Raw genomic sequence first — 19,766 nt, 5'->3', positions numbered from 1 at the left:
CCCACAGGTCGCCTACCTTTGAGACACCAATAAGGTCCCATTTATCAAAACCTGGGTGGTTTGCCAGAAATCCCAAACATGTCATGTCCCATAACGGAATAATTTGGGTGAGTTTTTCTCGCCACCCTATAGCTGCTGATGCTGTATGCCATTTATTTATATAGCGCGAACCAGATCCCAAAGGATACCATAACTGTGCTTGATGTTGGAATGGGTGTTCCTCGTTTACCCCCCCCCCCCACCCCCATAGATGGCCCTAAGATAGCCCCTCAGTCCCATGTTGTGTATCCATTATATAGGCCGGTTCGTTATGTGGGGTATGAACCCACTGATCAAGTCAAGTCAAGTCAAAGAATCTTTATTCGGTGATTAAAAAACACCATAAAAGCACACTCATATATACATAGTAAAAAATCATTAAACATTTCAAGGTTCTTTGTACTGTGAATTTGCAAAACATAAATATAACAATTTAATCCTATTTAACGCTTAAAGGTTAAGATAAAAAACAATTCAGACTTCTCCTTTGGTGAGCCTTAAGCGCAATGCTACCTTAATAAAATTCATGATGCTACACAGTATTAATGGTTCCGCAGCTTTCTGTAAAAATACTAGTGCCTCCCTAGCGTGGACCAAGTTAGCTTTTTTCAAGAGGTTTACCAGGTATCTGCGTCTGGGCATTGAGTAAAAGGGGCAGAGTAAAACAAAGTGAAGGGAGTCCCGCGGAGACCTGTTGTCGCAGCCGCAGGGCCCCTTCTCTTCTATTGATGTAGCAAATCCCGCTGGTGATGCCAACATAAATGGGAGTAGGTTTAATCTGAAACGGCACATCGAGAACCTATCCTGTGCATTATACATAAGGTACAAGTATGGCTCCATACCATCCACACTCTACACTAGGTGATGGGCCCTCACTGTCTTTTTACACCCTTCAGCCTCATCTCTGCGTAGGTTTTTCCGCTCAAGAAAAAATCTCCCAACATGCAGTTTATTCTGGGCTACAATGGTTGTAGGATGAATAAAAAGGTTCCCAAAACCTAGCTCCTCGAGGGTTTTCTTCACATAAAGGAGCCAGGGGATACGCATACACTTGTCCCTCTCTAAACAGTCCGATAGGATTTCTCTACTCAGTGCCGCATCAGGGTTGACCCAAATTTTTAACCAAGCAATAATGGGCCTCAATTTTATCAGATCTTCAATATATGGTCTCCCTAACTCCCTATGGGCGATCAAACCAGCAGTACTTTGTGGTACCCTCGAGTGATTTCAGATATTTATTTTCTTCTCGTTGGATACTAGTGGTATTGACAAAGCCCCATACTTCTGCCCCATAGATTACCTTGGAGCATGATACAGAGCTATACAGATTTAGCACCTGTTCCGGGGACCATCTCCCTAGCCTCCTGCCATAGCTAGCAATTGCCCCGTTAGATGCAATCATTTTACCACATCGTTCCTCCACCAAGGTATCAAACCGCAGGGCACCATCAAATGTTACACCAAGATAGGGAAATGTTTTAACCTCTTCCACGATGTGGCTCCCTATTGTATATGTGTATTTAGCAGTGGTTTTTTTCCCCGCCACGAGCACATAAGATTTACTCAAATTAACAGAAAGGTCCAAGTCACCCATGAACTTAACAAATCCATCAATCAGGGTTTGTAAGCTCCTTGGTGTGCGTGCGATCAGTACCGCGTCATCTGCATAAAGCAGAACAGGAATGTGACGCGACCCAACCCTTGGGCAATCTGCCTTTAGACCTAACAAAAACTGCTCCAGATTATTTATGTAAAGGGAAAACAAAAAGGGAGCAAGAATGCAGCCTTGTCTGACTCCACTCATACAAGGAAAAGAACTAGTCAGTCCCCCCTCCCTATTAAAACGGACCTTAGCGGTGGTATCGCTGTGCAGTTCCCTCAATATATTAATTAAACCACTCTCTATCCCCATACTAAACATCATGCCCCACAATTTTTCCCTATTGACATGATCGAATGCTGCTGCCAGGTCCATGAAACCCATATAAACGGATTCATCGCTAGCCATAGTATACTTGGCAGTCAGCATATAGAGGTTCAGGCACTGGTCACTAGTGGACCTCCCTGCCCTGAATCCGTATTGAGTGTCCGAGAGGATGTTATTTTCCTCGGTCCACTCAGACAGTCTATTAAGAATTGCCCTCCCCAGAAGTTTTGCCGACACGCTGCTGATGCTGTATGCCATTTATTTATATAGCGCGAACCAGATCCCAAAGGATACCATAACTGTGCTTGATGTTGAAGTGGGTGTTCCTCGTTTGCCCCCCCCACCCCCATAGATGGCCCTAAGATAGCCCCTCAGTCCCATGTTGTGTATCCATTATATAGGCCGGTTCTTTATGTGGGGTATGAACCCACTGATCATTTAAGTTGCACTGCCCAGTAATATTGAAACACTGGAAGAGCGATTCCCTCCGTAGTACCAGCTCTTAGTCAGTTTATTTCACACTATTCGTGGAGTCCCACAGGAGTGTCCGTACCTCCGCTTCAACCACTCGAAAATATGTCCGCATTCTGATGTTGGTAATTTATCAGCAGCACACTACAAAGATTTAGTGACAATATACAGATGTCTTACCCAGTTCTTTATGTGAAAATGAACACTTAATCCTGTACAGACCACTCAAGCTGCACAACAATTGTTTGCTATGAGAATCGGCCACATTGTGTGGTTTGTTCAGATCAATGATAAATCTCTTGTCTTTGTGCTACGAGCAAGAGGCAGAAGTACAGTTCTGGTACCTTCAACAGCCAGGACGGGTATAGGTGCTGTGTAAGATGGCCCAAATTCTTTCTTCTCCACCATTTTTTCCCTGACTAGATCACTAAATGGAAGGGATGGTTAGTTTGGCCTTTAGACACGAACGGATGTTAGGCACGATTCCTAAATGACATTGAGGGATTTAAAATGAGCAGGCCTGCCGTGTGGTTCCTACAGTCTGAACACTCTGGGTGGTGACCTGTGCTGTTGGGAAGGTGGAACAACACGTGTCCCTTGTATCTAATGACCTGGAACTTGGGGGCTTTTTATTAGGTCCCCTGAACCCATGTTAAAAACGATTCTTGTATGCAATATACATTGAAATACAGAAAGTTTCTCAGTAGGAAGTTGCTGAAAGACTGCAAATTTGACAGGGCCAATTTAGAAAAAGCTTCAACAGTGGTTGAAAATGGAATGAACACCGTCTCCTTTAGAATCTACTCTTTGGGAAACTAATAGACATTGTTCAAAGAGACATGTTTGCATTATAACATGGGCAGTCACACCTTAGGTCTATTCTATTATTGAGCCCGAACCGTCAAACACTGCGTTCTCTCCACATGTCGTGGCATCATATCAATGCCACAAATCTGTTTCCCTCTACCACCTTACAAAACAGCCGATACTAATGGCACGCAAAGATGCAACATATACTGTTAAACATAGAAAAACTAGGGGAGAGGGGGGGGGGGCGTGGCTTGGCCAGCGATGGTGTAGGACGTGTCTCCCGGGAGCTCTGGTGATCCACCACTGTTTAAATCGATTACAGAGGGGTTGGGGACCCACGGCACATACCTTTGCAGTGGACATCGGCGGCGGTGACCAGGGCCATCAGCTGAGAGGCTGCACACTGCCCGGCAGCGCTCTCCGGCACGGAGAATTGCGGGACTTGGAGGTCCGGACGAGCAGGCTGCCATTTTATGAGCCCCTATCGTTGTCCCTCTTCAGGCGATCCCGGGGCCTCAGGGCTGGAGACCAAGTGGACTAAAGGCGGTAGTGATCGTCGACGCTGACCCCTCCTGGCGGCGGCTGGTGGCAGAGGGAGTCGTGCTGGTGATGAACTGCGGGCCGCGCTGAGGTGACCCCTGAAGCGGCTGGGTACAATGAGTGGCGGCCTTGCGGGGTCTGACGTGTGGCTCGCCATTTTGTATCTTGGACCCGGTGGCTTCTGGGGACACTGCCAAGCTGGTGTATGCCCTGAGTGACGGCGAGTTGCCTGGCGAAGCCTTTGCCTTGGAAGCAGTGGTAACCACAGGGGGGGGCGGACCGGCGGTCCTGAAGAGGCGGCGATGGTAGATGCTGTGTCGGGGATGGCTGAGGCTGGAGACGCCTGATCAGCCGGTGCAACTTGCAGTGCGGAGGTTCGCAGCGGCCGGTGACTCGACGGAGCCTGAGCTGGAACTGTAGGCCGCGCGGAGGTGACCCCTGAAGCGGCTGGGGACGATGGGTGGTGGCCCAGAGGCCTAGCGGGGACTGACTTGTGGCCCGCCATTTTGTATCTCTGGCTTGGTGGCCCCTGGGTCACTGCCGAGCTGGTGTGTGCCCTGAGCAACGGCGAGGTGCCTGGTGAAGTCTTTGCCTGGGAAGCGGCGGCAACCACAGGGGGCGGACCGGCGATCCGGCAGTGGCGGCAAAGGTGAATGTTGTGTCGGAGCTGGCCGAGGCGAGAGACCCCTGATCAGCCCCGAACGCCTTGCGGTGCAGAGGTTCACAGAGGACTGAGCCTGAGCTATGGAGTCACCTGAACTGAAAGCAGGTACAGTGCGGCTGAGCGGGGGGGCCTGGGTGTGAGGCGCGACGGACTGCGGACACCCCCCTTGAGACTCTTCCATGGTCCAGCTTTGGGGGCATTAGTTGACGTTTCAGGAGCGCTTGCCCTGGTGCGTGGCTGAGGATTGCGATTGTGAGTCTCGGCGGGACGTGGGCGCCGCCGACACCTTGAGGCTCCTCTACTGCCGGCATTGAAATCGATGGGCTGTTTGCAGGCACACCTGGGGGGTGCCCCGCTGTCACGCTGGAACCCTAGATTGTAGGGGCTTGCATTGACTGACAGTGATGAGTGGCGACTGAGGCATGTTGCTGAGCGGTGCCCTGAGAATTGCGCCGTCTGAGACGGCAGAGAGTGAAGCAGTAGCGGCACAGTGGAGCAGTGGACTGATAGGGCCCAACCGGAGTGACTACACGGTGCGGGACTGTTGGGAATGTCTGAAGCTGGGGATTGAGGACCGCGAGAGGGCGGCACGTTACCAGAAGCGTTCCCCTGTCATTTTGAGACTGCTTCACCGGGCGGCCCTGGGACAATTGGAATTGTGCGCTGCTGCGGCTGGGGTCACTATACTCTCCCCGGGGCCTCTGTGCTCAGTGGCACTGCCGGTGGGGGATAAGGAAACGGCGAACATCAAGCGGGAAGACACGGAGGTGCCGGGCGACCTGCCCTAGCGACACGGAGGCCTGAGGCTTCCTCCACGCTGTTTGGCCTGAAATCACTGCGTTGCGGGGCTCTAGGAACCCACATTAGACAAAGTGTAATTGGGGGCCACCGGAGAGCAGCACGGATAGGAAGCCCCCCCCCCGTCTTTGTCAAGGTACCTCCCTCAGAGCAAGCGCGCACGGATCACGCGGCTCGGCGGATGATAAAACTGGCGATGACGCGTTCTAAGGGGGGCAAGACGGATCCAGCTGCCGCCTCCAGAGACAACACAGTAGTAGCTATGTGGGACAGGGCGGGAGTGTCCGCTCCCAATGTGGGGACATAGCAGGCTGACGGAGGCTCGGCACCAGTGACCCAGGCGTTCATGACATCCTTGTCTGACCTCAAATCGGAGATCGTCACTTTGCGCACAGAGGTACACACGTGTGCGAGAGCTTCGAAAAGAGGTGACTGACTTGGGAGACAGAGTCCATGGGCTGGAGAAAACAGTGGATGCTCGCACAGAGGGTCAGGAGCAGTGTTGACAACGTCTCGCAACGCTGGAGGAGCAACACATCGAGCTTCAAGTAAAGCAGGAAGATTTGGAAAACCGGAGTCGCCGGAACAATCTACGTGTTCAGGGGGTGCCTCTTGGTGCAGAGGGGAACAATATCATGACATACGTGGCACTCTTACTCCATGAAGTATGGGGGGGGGCGAGGATGCCTCCCCGCCAGCTTTGGATCGAGCCCATAGGGTCTCCGGGCCCGCGGGTAGGCCGGGCCTCCTCCTGGATATCCTAACTAGAGTCCATTTCTTCACTGAAGAGGAGGCTATCCTTAAGCCGGCCCGCGCTAAGCCGGATCTCTGTTACGAGGGGCACAAGATCCAAATCTTTCAGGACCTGGCACCCAACACTCTGAAACTGCGTCGCGCCTTCAAGCTCGTTACGGAGAAATTGCGAGACATGGGCCTCTCGTACCAGTTGGGGGCATCCATTTGCCCTCATCCTCCAATGGGAGACTAAACGCCGAGTGGTGCGAACCTACACGGAGGCGGCCCAACTGCTTCGTATTCCGACGTCCCCGCCGGCCAGCCCTTCTCGCCCCGATGTCAGGAGCGCGTGCCAGCTGGACCATCCTGGACTACTGTGTACCGCCCTCTCCGTTCGCCGCGAGTAGATGAGCAGTCTGCCTCCCAGGCCAAACAGGATATTATCACCCACATACGATCGCTCGAGGGGCATAAGGAAGATCTTAGCCCACACCCCTCGACTCCATGACAGACTGAGTGCAGGCCTGTGCGGTACTGAGAGGCATATCCCCCTCGGACATGTGTCCTTACTTTTCAGATTACCGATCATTGTCCCATCCAGGTTTACACCCTGGCCCCCTCCTTTTGGAGTGGGGGACGCCGGGGCTCCCCTACATGATGAGTTTAAGGCCAACTACACCTTTACCCCCGCTGATTCCTGAGGGAGTGACATCCCTGGGCTTATCCGAACCCTAGGGTGTAGGATGCTCGGTGATGGGAACAGATGGACTTGGCCCGGTTGGCCACTGTTGGGTTACTGCCCTTCTCCCCTGTACCTTTCTTGTCTCTACCGCTCACTGCTTCTTTTCTCTCTCTCTCTCTCTCTCTCTCTCTCCCCCCCCCCTCTTCTCTGTGTGCGTTGGGGCGGCGGCGGCGCTTTGTGTGGGTGAGGCGGCTGACCTCTGCGGATATATGCTGCTGCGGTACTGGGATGGGGGAGCGCGGATGACACCTGATTGGCTTCCAGTATGACAGCTAACTTGCCTAGTCCCTTAAAGGTTCTAACACTTAATGTCAAAGGCCTGAACTCCCCCAATAAGCGGCGGCAAACATGGCGTTACCTTCTGCAGCAGAGCCCCGACATCATACTTTTTACAGGAAACCCACCTCGTCCAATTAGATATTGGGCGCATGGCGCACCCTAGATACCCTCTACAATTTTGGGCTACAGCAGACTCCAAGATAGCAGGTGTAGCGATTATTGTGCAGGACTGGCATCAGGCGGGGGGGAGGCCAAACCCTTCAGGAGCGGGGATGGACGCTTTCTTAGAGTGAGTGAGGGGATTGGGAGGCGCACCTTTACGCTCTGTAATGTGTACGCACCCAACCAGATGCAGGATCGGTATCTTAGATCGCTTCTGAAAGAGCATGTTCCGCAAGGTGACCCCTCGCTGATTTGGGGGGGGGGGACTTAGACTTTGTTTGGGACCCTTTCTGCCCCTCTTTCTGAGGTCCTTCTGTTCCTTCTATCTTTGGCCCAGCAGGGCTCTGCTCCGGACACTATGAAAGGTTATCTTTCGGCCATCTCCAGCTTTCTAAGGCTTCCAGATCAGCCAGTCAGTCAGTCAAGTCAAATGATCTTTTTTTTTTTTTTTTTTTTTCTTTTTTTTTTTTGAAAACCTTTATTGTAACATAAGGCAGATACAATCACCAGCCAGCAGAAACATAGCCGGCAATCATCACAAAGACGGGCAGAGCAAATCAATAATGCAAACCACATACAACCCGCCTCGAAAAGTCCAGAGTAACAACCAGGACACTATCGCACCATAACGGCGCTAGGATAAGAGAGGATTCATTTTTCTATGAGAAGAATCAAAAAAAAGAACAGGATCCGATGACATACAATGTAGTAACGCCAGGCGTAGGGGACGTCAAAAAGCAGGATATGCACGTTCGGGACCACTGCAAGCGGGGCGTATGCAAGAACACGCATTAAAACAGGATAAACAACAAACATTACAGCACGCCCCCCCGCGCAGCACCCGCCCACTGGATCTAATAAGAAGTCATTAGAACATCCCCCATACTGGTTGAAGACACAAAAGCATACGGTAAACCACCCATCATTCGGAATCCCATAGAGAAAGGGGGAAAGAAAGAAGTGAAAAAAGCAAGCAGAACAAGAAGAAATAGAGGCCCTAGAAACTGAAAAAGAGAAAGAAAAACGAAGAATACCCTGCACCCCTGCCTCCAGCTACGGCCTCCCCCTCAGCAGAGTGCCTGTCGCCCCTGTCATGAAACCCGAAATGTAGAAGATAGAGAAAAGAAACTACCACCCACCTAGTCTAAAGAAGGAACCCAAGCGAGGGAAGAAAAGAAGGAAATGGAAAATGGAGGGGAGCCCTCTAACAGTCCCCCGGCCCTCCCTCAGCAAGGAACGAATGTAGACAGGACATAATACACCCCCGCATGAACGCAACAGAATAGAACAATGCACGAGGCACAGGAGCAGCCCAGCATGACAACAGAAATAAAGCAATACGTCACACATCCCCCTTGAACCCCGCAGGCAGGAAATATCGAAACGGAAGAAACAGCATTTGTCTTTGACCCGTCCTGCGCACATCACAATGGCCCAACAAATCGTCACACCCCAAGTCAGCAATCATAAGGATTAAAGATAGCGGAGGAAATCGAAACAACATCAAGTCTGTAGTGTCACACTGCGAGCAGACCACATCCGCGCCCGCTCCCCGCCAGCGTGGTGGATCAAACCTGAAACAGCAACATGATTGCCACGTCGCAATCAAAAAGTCAGATCAGGGAAAAGAGCGTCACAGTGTAAAGAGAGGGCGGAGCAGAACCAAATATATCAACAGCATGGCGTGAAAACAAAGTCCCTAATTCGGTTCCAGGCAGGGGCCCACGGATAGTCACAGATCACAAACGTCACCCACTGGAGATAGCTCGAGAGCCCACGTTACAGGTTACAGGATATCAGTACCGGCGCCATCTTATCGCGCCTGGGTAAGCAACGCACCAGTCGGGCTCAGTAGGTCCGTAACAAAGACAACACCCTTCAGCATACCACACAGTGAACGGGCATCCTGCGAGCAAATAAAACAGAGATTAGCTTAGGCAACAGGGAAATCGCCAAGATGTAGGTCTGCTCCATGTCCCCCATGTCGTCAAGCGCCCTTCCTCCATAGGACAGGAATCAGGCCAGGGAGTAGTATCGCGGGTGCGGCACTCTGCCCCCTCCATTACGTTCCGAGGAAGTACCATCCGAAATCAGGTCCAAGGTATGCGCAGCCGGGCATCAGGCGTCCTGGGATAACGATCAGGGCACTGAAACAGCGGAGACTCGACCAAAAACACACCGCCGCCGGGGGAAGCCGCGCTACAAAATGCAACTGAGCTCAAGTTCAGGATTCTCCCGCAATGAGCGGGACAGGACCAGCCACGGTCCCCGGCGGCAGCCGAGTAAAGTTCCAAAAACAAGAAGGGGGGGGGGGACAAACGACCCAGGGAAACCAAGAATAGTCGGTCTCGTAGGCATGTCCCCCATCAGGTGGGCGAGCGACCCGAAAATCGGCCGACCCGATTCAATCCAGCGCCGACCGGCCCCCACTGCAACCGGTGGCCGTTGTTGTTCGACTGGCGGCCGGATCAGCCTTCAGGCGAGTCCCCGGTCTTCACGCTGCCACAGGCCGCAAACGCCACCTTCCGTTTCTCCCCTTGTGGAGGTAGTACAGACCTCGGGGACGCGCCATCAAGATCCGGAGCTGCTCCTGCGCCCGCTTGCGTCCATTGTCATTCAGGACAGCAGGCGGAAGGCGTCCGGAGGAGGAGATGACACACGGAGCCGGGGGACTGAGCGGCCATCTTCGATGCCGACTTGGCTCCGCCCAAGTCAAATGATCTTTATTCGGAGTAAATACATCCATAAAAGTACAGTATACGTTAAACATTAAAAAGATCACAAATTAAAACAACAGGTACATCATGTTAGTGCAATTAATAAAACCAATGGTAGTTGGTACAAAGATCATTTCATGTAGGGGAGAGCTTCAACATGTCCAATCTAAAACATACACCCATCAAAAATGTGCAAAGAAATTGTACAAATTATGCAGAGAATGCAATTTCACTCTTTTCATCATAGTGGATCCATAGAAGCACGGGAACGGACAGCAGCTTCAAGGACGCTGCTTACACAAAGTATCTCCTCGTCTGACCTCAACATTCGAAAAGTTTTTAATGCCAAATTAAAGTCTCTAAGTTCATATCTGCGACAATATGGCATTAAATAGCGAGTGGTGTACAGCCTATAGAAACTACAGAAAAAGAAGAAATGCACCAGGCTTTGTTTGCCACCCGTCATACATGGGCAATCCAGTTTATCAAGATGTTTGTTGTATCCCAGAGGAAAATTTAACAAATTCACAATACTACCATCCCGAAGACGGAACAGAAGACTCCTATTCCATCTACCTAATGTAGTAAGCAGATATCTCTGTGGTGACACTGATAAACCAACATTAGGGTCACGAAGGGTAGAATACTTAATAACAGATGGCTTTAGATATTCAAGTCTTGTCCGTTCCATATTATAAAGGTTGTTCAAGGCCCCTTTAATTGTATTCTTATGGGAATGGTCTATGGTGTTAGGGGAAGTAAATAAAGAGCCATACCCCACACTAGTCAGACTTTTCTCAACCGCATTCAGCCAAGGGATATGATGGAACCTATCACTTTGTAAGCAGTCAGTTAATATGCTGCGTGTTAGGGTGGCGAAGGGTTAAGCCAAATTTTTAGCCAGAAAAGCACTGGTCTTGAACGAATAAAGTCTTCTATAAAAGGTAAATTAAGTTCTTTATGGCAAATATATGTTGCCGCAGAGACAACTCCCCCCAATACCTTGCGACAAAATATGTTTTCCTCAGTTTGAATAGAGATACAATTAGAGTATCCCCACACCTCTGAACCATACGTGCCAATAGGTTGGCATTGAGTACGGTAAATCTTTATAAGGGAGGAGACAACATCTGCATGTCTAGGTTGACGAAGGGAGAGAACCGAATTGATAGATTTGCCAATCTTATTTCTCCCATAAGCGACATGTGGTTGCCAGGATCCTGAGTTTGAGAAAAGTAATCCCAAATATGGAAAAGTGCTTGTGCTTTTTAAGATATTTTCTCCAGATTTGATTGTGGTAATGTTATATCTTTTAGGGCCGCAGTTCATAATATACGATTTATTAAAATTGGTCGACAGACCCAAGTCTGCCATAAAGGAAACAAAACCTGAAATTAAAGTTCGTAAAGCGTTGGGTGTGCGGCCCATTAGCACCGCGTCATCCGCATACAATAGGGCGGGGATGGGGGTGCCATTAACAATTGGAACATCGTTGGTTAAAGTGCATAGGATCTTGCTCAACTCATTAATATACAAAATAAAAAGCAGGGGGGCGAGCACACAGCCCTGTCTAACCCCCCTGCCAATTAAAATGTCTTTAGAGACCTCACCCTCACAATTGATGCGAACACGGGCTTTTAAGTTCCTGTGCAAATAGGAAAGAAAATAAACCAAAGAATCATCTAAACCATATTTAAGGAGTAGTGACCACAAACGTGAACGGTTACCAAAATCAAATGCAGAACTTAAATCCATAAAACCAAAATACAGGGGGGACTTTTTTACAATAGTATATTTTGCTGTTAACAGATTCAAGTTCAAGCATTGTTAAACAGTGCCCACATTAGATCTAAAACCGAGCTGGCATTGGTGTAAAATGTCATTATCGCTGGCCCAGCTGCTTATCCTCTTAAAAAGTACCCTCCCAAGAACCTTTAAAGTGTTGTCGATCAGTGATATCGGGCGATAGCAGCCTGGGTCTGATCTATCGCCTTTTTTAAATATAGGCACGATAACCCTGTTAGACCATGAATCTGGGATGGAGTTATCAGATAAATTATTAAAAAGGTTACAAAGGAGGGGTGCCCAAAGACTCATTTCTGATTTGATTTGATTTGATCTATTGATAGACCATCAGGGCCAGGGGCTTTATTGCCCGCACTCTCTGATATTGCATCCTCAACCTCGTATAATTCAATCTTCAAAGACCTGACAGGGAAGACGGTTTCAGGGGGGGACCCTGAAGCAGCATAAATTTTAGAGAAGTGCTCGGCCCATGTATCCCCCGTGATGTTACAGTTAATAGGTGTTAAATTGGAACCAAGTGATCTAAGAGCCTTGACCTCTCTCCAAAACCCTGTAGTGTCTTTTAAAACAGCAGTACGTACAAGAGCCTCACAATGATCCTTCAATAATGCTTCAGAGCGGGTACGTAATGTGGACTTATATCTGGCCCTCATTGTTCTTACAAGAGCCAAGTCTCTAGGTATGGTCTTAATAGCGTCCCTCAGATCTCTATTAGCCCGAGAGCACGACGAATCAAACCAGCGTGGGTTACTAGATCTATTAGCCCGTGCTGGTTTAGAGGTCTCTCTTTTGATGGCAGTACAGAGTTCACAGAAGGAATCGATGACAACATGCCCCGGTTTGTCGCAGGCCAGGCAATTCATAATTAGTGTGAAATGTTTATGAATCACACTAGCTAAGATGCCCTTGTTGTCCACGCCCTTCCATACAACCCTTAACCCATCTGTGGATGCTTCCAGGTTTTTTACTCCAGTTAACCTATTAATTTCAACTTGATTGGTCCCATAGTTTTTCAGTTGTATTAATAATGGATAATGGTCACTATAGGGAGAGCAAACGACCTCGGCTTTTTCCAGGATATCACACAATGTTGGAGAGACAAATATGTAATCTATAGTTGAAGTGCTCCCCTGACCAATATATGTGGGAGTAGAGACATTATTTCCCCCAGTACCGGCAATTTCCATAATGTTTAATAAAACACGAGGGGCAAGATGGTTCCTCAATTCTTCTCCGTTCCTACATGTATAATTGCTACGGTACATATGAGCATTGAAGTCTCCACCAATACAAATACCATCAAAAATTCCGTGTTTTTGCCCGACAATCACATCATCAATAAATTTGAACAACGTTAAAAAAATTTCATTTGGGTGGGATATAAAATCATTATTATGAAAATTAATTAGACATAATTTTATCCTGTTGGTATATTTCAAGGCCATAAAACACTTTGCATTATTCTTAATCAATTTGGTTTGCACACCAGCTTTTATCTTGACCCAGATTGAGAGACCCCCGCTTGGTCGCCCCATAGGTGGGGCATTTACAATTTGATTGTGACAACAGAACCCTTCTAGTGTAAGTGGGGTGGTACACCAGGTCTCCTGCATCATTAATATATCAAACCTTTTTATCCAGCCGTCCATTCTTTGATTTTTAATTTCGACTTAAGGCCAGCTATATTCCAACTCATGAGAGACAAGTCAGGGTTCTGCCCTGATATTTCTGTGATACATGGCAATTTATTCTCAACAGTGGGTGAGACGGTCACAGAAATCGTTGGTACTGATTCTTGATTCGCTAGCTCTGGTGGCTGATCAGTCGCCGTGGTGGATACTAGTTTGACAACTGGTGGTCAGTCCAAAGTATCCAAATCTGATAAGGGTGCAAACCTATTATATAACCCAAAGGGAGAAAGAGCTGGATGTGGTGGCCTTTGTGGGGGTCTATAAAAATAACTTAGGGAAAGTGGAATTACAACAGTGGACGGGGCTGGACGTGCCATGTTTGTGTTAATGTTAAGCAAAAATCTAACTGTGCCGGGGTTCCTGAAGTTAATGACAATGCAGTCACCTTGAATATCTTTAAATAGGGGGCCTACCCACGATACCCTACGGGCTGAGACAATCTCATTTGATATATCATAGCCAACCCCTTTGTGCTTTGTCAGCCAGTCGATGCATTTGTTGTTAAGCTGGACCCATGATTCGCCTTGTCCCTCTCTAAGTGGTGGAATGCCTGCCAAGACCAAAACATACGGGCAGGCATCAGGGGGCAAGTGCAGGGGAGGTCCCTGATGTTTTATGGCTCTACTGTCCCTAGACCGACCCGTATTGCTAGTGCTGGCCGGGTTAGACCCTGATCTTACTGGTATCTGGGAGTCTTTCGGATTGCTAATAGTAGGGCAGGCACGATATAAAGTGCTCGGGACATTAGATGTAATTGTTTTAGGTTGCAAACTAGTTGCAGCCTTATTGTGTCCGGCACTATTAGTTCTTACCGAAGGGATGGGTGGTTGGCTAGGTGTTTGAGTGCCGCCAGTGCTGGATGCACTGACCGATTTAGTGCTAGTACAAAAGGTAGCGGGCCCCCCAGTGGATAAGGTGTTGCTCAGTGTCTCCAAATCTTTCAGCAAACGATCACCCCTAATCTGATCAAGGGCAACAGTTCCCTTTCTTTTCGCTTCTTCATTTTTTACAAGGTTTTCCAGCCTATCCAATCTCTTAAAAACATTTTTAGACTGTACGATCATTTGACTCTCTAAACGTTTAAAAATAGTATCCACAATAGTCTCTATTAGGTTTCCATTTTGTTTAGTTAAGGGGTTATTGTCCCCTACTGGGACAGTTTGTGTCCATATTGTGTTGTTATTACCAGTAGGAATGTCAGTAAGAGTAGGAGTAACATCAAGATCAACAAGTTGCGAATCAACTATAGAAATTGTTGAAATTGTTGGTCCACTCAAGGGTTGTTGTTTATGCTTAGACCACATACTCTGCGGTGTGGGCTGATTCTTGTTGCAGGTGGGTTGTTTCCTTTTATTTGCAAGATGTTTGGAGGAGGCCCTTTTTCGTTTTTCCCCTGCCGGTTTTATGCTTCCATTCACCGGATTAGGTGAAATAGTGACAGTCTGGGAGGCAATGATTATGGCAGGGCCAGTTTCGTCCGGAATGGGTTCCTGTGCCAAAGAACCAGAGGTGGGTTTCGTAATCAAAATCACAGGGGAAATAGGAATAATAGGGGGTGGTAACTCCTTAGGGCTTGTATTAGAGTTGCTCATTGACATTCTCCTTTCTGTATTGGCAATTTCATTAGACACCATATTTAAAGCATTTTCTAATAGAGTTTCAAAAGAAGGGGGGGGAATGGGAAGTCATCCATTGCGGGCGTGGTCGCAATATTTTCCATATTTAATTGGTCTTCACTCACCTAATGGAAAATGTCAGATGGGAGGGCCGGCCGGCCGCTGATGTCCACTGACGGCCACAGACGGCCCCGCCCTTGTCCCGGGCTTCTCCCGCGCGCGACTCGCGGGGCGCACCTCTGATTTATCACGCCTCCGGGCGCTCAGCTGCAACAGGCTGTGTCCGCGACCGCCGGGGCACCTGGGGCTTGAAGTCCTGCCCTCTCGGCGGTGGCGGCGAGGATGGTGACTCGCGTTGCAGCGCTCCTGCCCTGTATTGCCGTTTCCCTCACGGCTCGTTTCTTCCAAAGTGAGCCCCCAGTATGCGCTCGGCGCACCTCTGATTTATCGCGCCTCCGGGCGCTCAGCTGCGACAGGCTGCGTCCGCGACCGCCGGGGCTTGAAGTCCTGCCCTCTCGGCGGTGGCGGCGAGGATGGTGACTCGCGTTGCAGCGCTCCTGCCCTGTATTGCCGTTTCCCTCACGGCTCGTTTCTTCCAAAGTGAGCCCCCAGTATGCGCTCGGCGCACCTCTGATTTATCGCGCCTACGGGCGCTCAGCTGCGACAGGCTGCGCCCCCGATCACCGGGGCACCTGGGGCTTGAAGTCCTGCCCTCTCGGCGGTGGCGGCGAGGATGGTGACTCGCGTTGCAGCGCTCCTGCCCTGTATTGCCGTTTCCCTCATGGCTCGTTTCTTCCAAAGTGAGCCCCTTCCAGATCAGCCTTCTCTTTTTAAGTCCCCGGTTGTTAACCGTTTCCTCAAAGGCATTACACACACGTTTCCTCCCGCGCCTTTCATAATGCCTCAATGGGACTTAAATCTTGTCTTGCCCTATCTGATGTGTGCTTCCTTTGACCCCCTCATAACTGTTCTTTATGTCTTCTCACTCTAAAGACGGATTCCCTAATAGCTATCACCTCTGCCAGAAGAGTGAGTGAGCTCCAGGCTCTTTCTTCTAAACCTTTCCTTTCTGTTCATCCGGACAAGTTGGTTTTAAGGACCCGTCCTTTCCTGCCAAAGGTTGTCACGCCCTTCCACATCTGGCAGACCATCACTTTGCCCACCTTCTTTCTGCCTCCGTATCCTTCCAAAGAGGAAGAGAGGCTCCACCGTCTGGACCCAAAACGTGGGCTCTCGTTCTATCTGAAGCGCACACAACAGTTCTGGGTGGATGACCAGCTCTTTGTTGGCTATGTGGGTGCCAAAAAAGGTCGGGCCGTACACAAACGGACCATCTCTCGTTGGGTCGTTCTGTGCATCAAAGCATGTTACTCGTTGGCTAAGAAGGAGCCTCCTTTGGGGCTGCGTGTCCATTCTACCAGGGCAACGGCAGCCACTACTGCCTTGGTACGCGGCGTTCCCTTACAGGACATTTGTCAGGCAGCTACGTGGGCCTCGATGCACATGTTTACCAAGCATTACTGCCTTGACAGTCCAGTCCAGAGAGACGGCTTCTTTGGCCGTTCTGTTCTCCGTGACTTTCTGGTGTAATCTTGTTCGCAGACCCACCACCGGGGTTTGTATTGCTGGGGTTTCTATTCTTAGGTAAGGAATCTATCATTAACGTGTCTCTTTCTGATGCACAAGTTACTACTTGTGTAAAGATATATCTGTAAGAGACATTAGTTAGTGATAGATTCCTTACTGCCCCACCCATCCTCCCTGTTCTGTGAACTTATGTTCAGGGTTAAGGTCATGCCTTTCAGGGCCCTAGTTTCCTGGCACCAGTGGTCAGTTCTTGCATGGCTCTGCATTCCTGGCGCGGAAAGTCATGTACACAACTGACGTCAGCACACATGGGTGGTGCCTAAGTAGTCTCCATGACGTCATCTCGGTGCTTCCGACGCCAGCGACAGTCATGGAGCCGCACAACGCCACCTACCGACGAGCAGGTGTACTGCTGACGAAAAACTTTCCGGTTCCAGTCTGACGCCTGGGGATATTCTAAGGTAAGGAATCTATCACTAACTGTCTCTTACAGATATATCGTTACACAAGTAGTAACTTGTGCATCAGGACCTCCTTGTTATGCTGCACTGCTCACACATTCCCCCATTTTCATATCTCAATAATAAAGCTATTGTACTTAATCCTCGGTCTCTCCCAGGCGGGGCGGTCTTCCAATTGGCTAACAGAGCATCCCTCTACTTTCATTTCAGCCCCCCAAATGTTGGTCTATTTCTGTGGGCAACCTCTCCCTTCATAGACCACCTTCTCGCCTGCATGCACCAATCCATGCTAGTTTCCTAATCCCTGGATGTGGGCCCCGCCTCCCACTTCCATTTTCTAGCTATGTTCCGTTTGGGCACCATGATTCGTTGCCCAGCTGTTAGATTTGTCTCCCAAATATTTAATAAACACCATTGAGAGGAAGGCTCTGCATATTTCCAACATAGTGTCATACGTGTAACAATCACCTTCCAGTATGTCTAAATCATGGGCAATTCCACCACAGGTGTAAAAACATGACCTCCTGGCCACAGTTCCTAGGGCATTGTGTTGATTCGAGGTCCACCATTTTTAATAATGTTGTGCATTATGGCCATGTCCTGGGGTGACGCAAGTGGCTCCTGCCACTCCTCATCACTCAAGTCCCCCCGATCCTCCACCCATTTAGCAGGCACTGTCTCCAAGGTGTTGAGGGGGATTGTTTGGTATATTCCGATAGGTTAAAGATATTGATTTTTCTTTCAGATTGTAGTCTAGCAACCTATCCTTGGGGGTGAGGGAGATCGGTAACCTTTGGAATGCCAAGTTGTAGAGCATGCCTTAACTTGAGATAGCGGAAGGTTTCGGATGACACAAACTCGTAGTCTCTTTGGAGGTCTACAAAGGGCCTAACCTTCTTATTTACCCACAGGTCGCCTACCTTTGAGACACCAATAAGGTCCCATTTATCAAAACCTGGGTGGTTTGCCAGAAATCCCAAACATGTCATGTCCCATAACGGAATAATTTGGGTGAGTTTTTCTCGCCACCCTATAGCTGTTGATGCTGTATGCCATTTATTTATATAGCGCAAACCAGATCCCAAAGGATACCATAACTGTGCTTGATGTTGGAGGGGGTGTTCCTAGTTTGCCCCCCCCCCCCCCATAGATGGCCCTAAGATAGCCCCTCAGTCCCATGTTGTGTATCCATTATATAGGCCGGTTCGTTATGTGGAGTATGAACCCACTGATCATTTAAGTTGCACTGCCCAGTAATATTGAAACACTGAAAGAGCGATTCCCTCCGTAGTACCAGCTCTTAGTCAGTTTATTTCACACTATTCGTGGAGTCCCACAGGAGTGTCCGTACCTCCGCTTCAACCACTCGAAAATATGTCCGCATTCTGATGTTGGTAATTTATCAGCAGCCCACTACAAAGATTTAGTGACAATATACAGGTGTCTTACCCAGTTCGTTATGTGAAAATGAACACTTAATCCTGTACAGTCCACTCAAGCTGCACAACAATGGTTTGCTATGAGAATCGGCCACATTGTGTGGTTTGTTCAGATCAATGACAAATCTCTTGTCTTTGTGCTACGAGCAAGAGGCAGAAGAAGTACAGTTCTGGTACCTTCAACAGCCAGGACGGGTATAGGTGCTGTGTAAGATAGCCCAAATTCTTTCTTCTCCACCATTTTTTCCCTGACTAGATCACTAAATGGAAGGGATGGTTAGTTTGGCCTTTAGACACGAACGGATGTTAGGCACGATTCCTAAATGACATTGAGGGATTTAAAATGAGCAGGCCTGCTGTGTGGTTCCTACAGTCTGAACACTCTGCTTTGTGACCTGTGCTGTTGGGAAGGTGGAACAACACGTGTGTCTTGTATCTAATGAACTGGAACTTTGGGGCTTTTTATTAGGTCCCCTGAACCCATGTTAAAAACAATTCTTGCATGCAATATACATTGAAATACGGAAAGTTTCTCAGTAGGAAGTTGCTGAAAGACTGCAAATTTGACAGGGCCAATTTAGAAAAAGCTTCAACAGTGGTTGAAAATGGAATGAACACCGTCTCCTTTAGAATCTACTCTTTGGGAAACTAATAGACATTGTTCAAAGAGACATGTTTGCATTATAACATGGGCAGTCACAGCTTAGGCCTATTCTATTATTGAGCCCGAACCGTCAAACACTACGTTCTCTCCACATGTCGTGGCATCATATCAATGCCACAAATCTGTTTCCCTCTACCACCTTACAAAACAGCCGATACTAATGGCACGCAAAGATGCAAGATATACTGTTAAACATAGAAAAACTAGGGGGGGGCGTGGCTTGGCCAGCGATGGTGTAGGACGTGTCTCCCGGGAGCTCTGGCGATCCGCCACTGTTTAAAACAATTACAGAGGGGTTGGGGACCCACGGCACGTACCTTTGCAGTGGACATCGGCGGCTGTGACCAGGGCCATCAGCTGCACACTGCCCGGCGGCGCTCTCCGGCACAAGAATTGCGGGACTTGGAGGTCCGGACAAGCAGGCTGCCATTTTATGAGCCCCTATTGGTGTCCCTCTTCAGGCGATCCCCGGGGCCTCTGAGGACTGGAGACCAAGTGGACTAAAGGCGGTAGTGATCGTCGACGCTGACCCCTCCTGGCGGCGGCTGGTGGCAGAGGGAGTCGTGCTGGTGATGAACTGCGGGCCGCGCTGAGGTGACCCCTGAAGCGGCTGGGGAC

This window comes from Lissotriton helveticus, chromosome 8 (assembly GCF_964261635.1).
Source record: "Lissotriton helveticus chromosome 8, aLisHel1.1, whole genome shotgun sequence".
Lineage (NCBI taxonomy): Eukaryota > Metazoa > Chordata > Amphibia > Caudata > Salamandridae > Lissotriton > Lissotriton helveticus.
Note: the sequence above shows the minus strand (reverse complement) of the source record.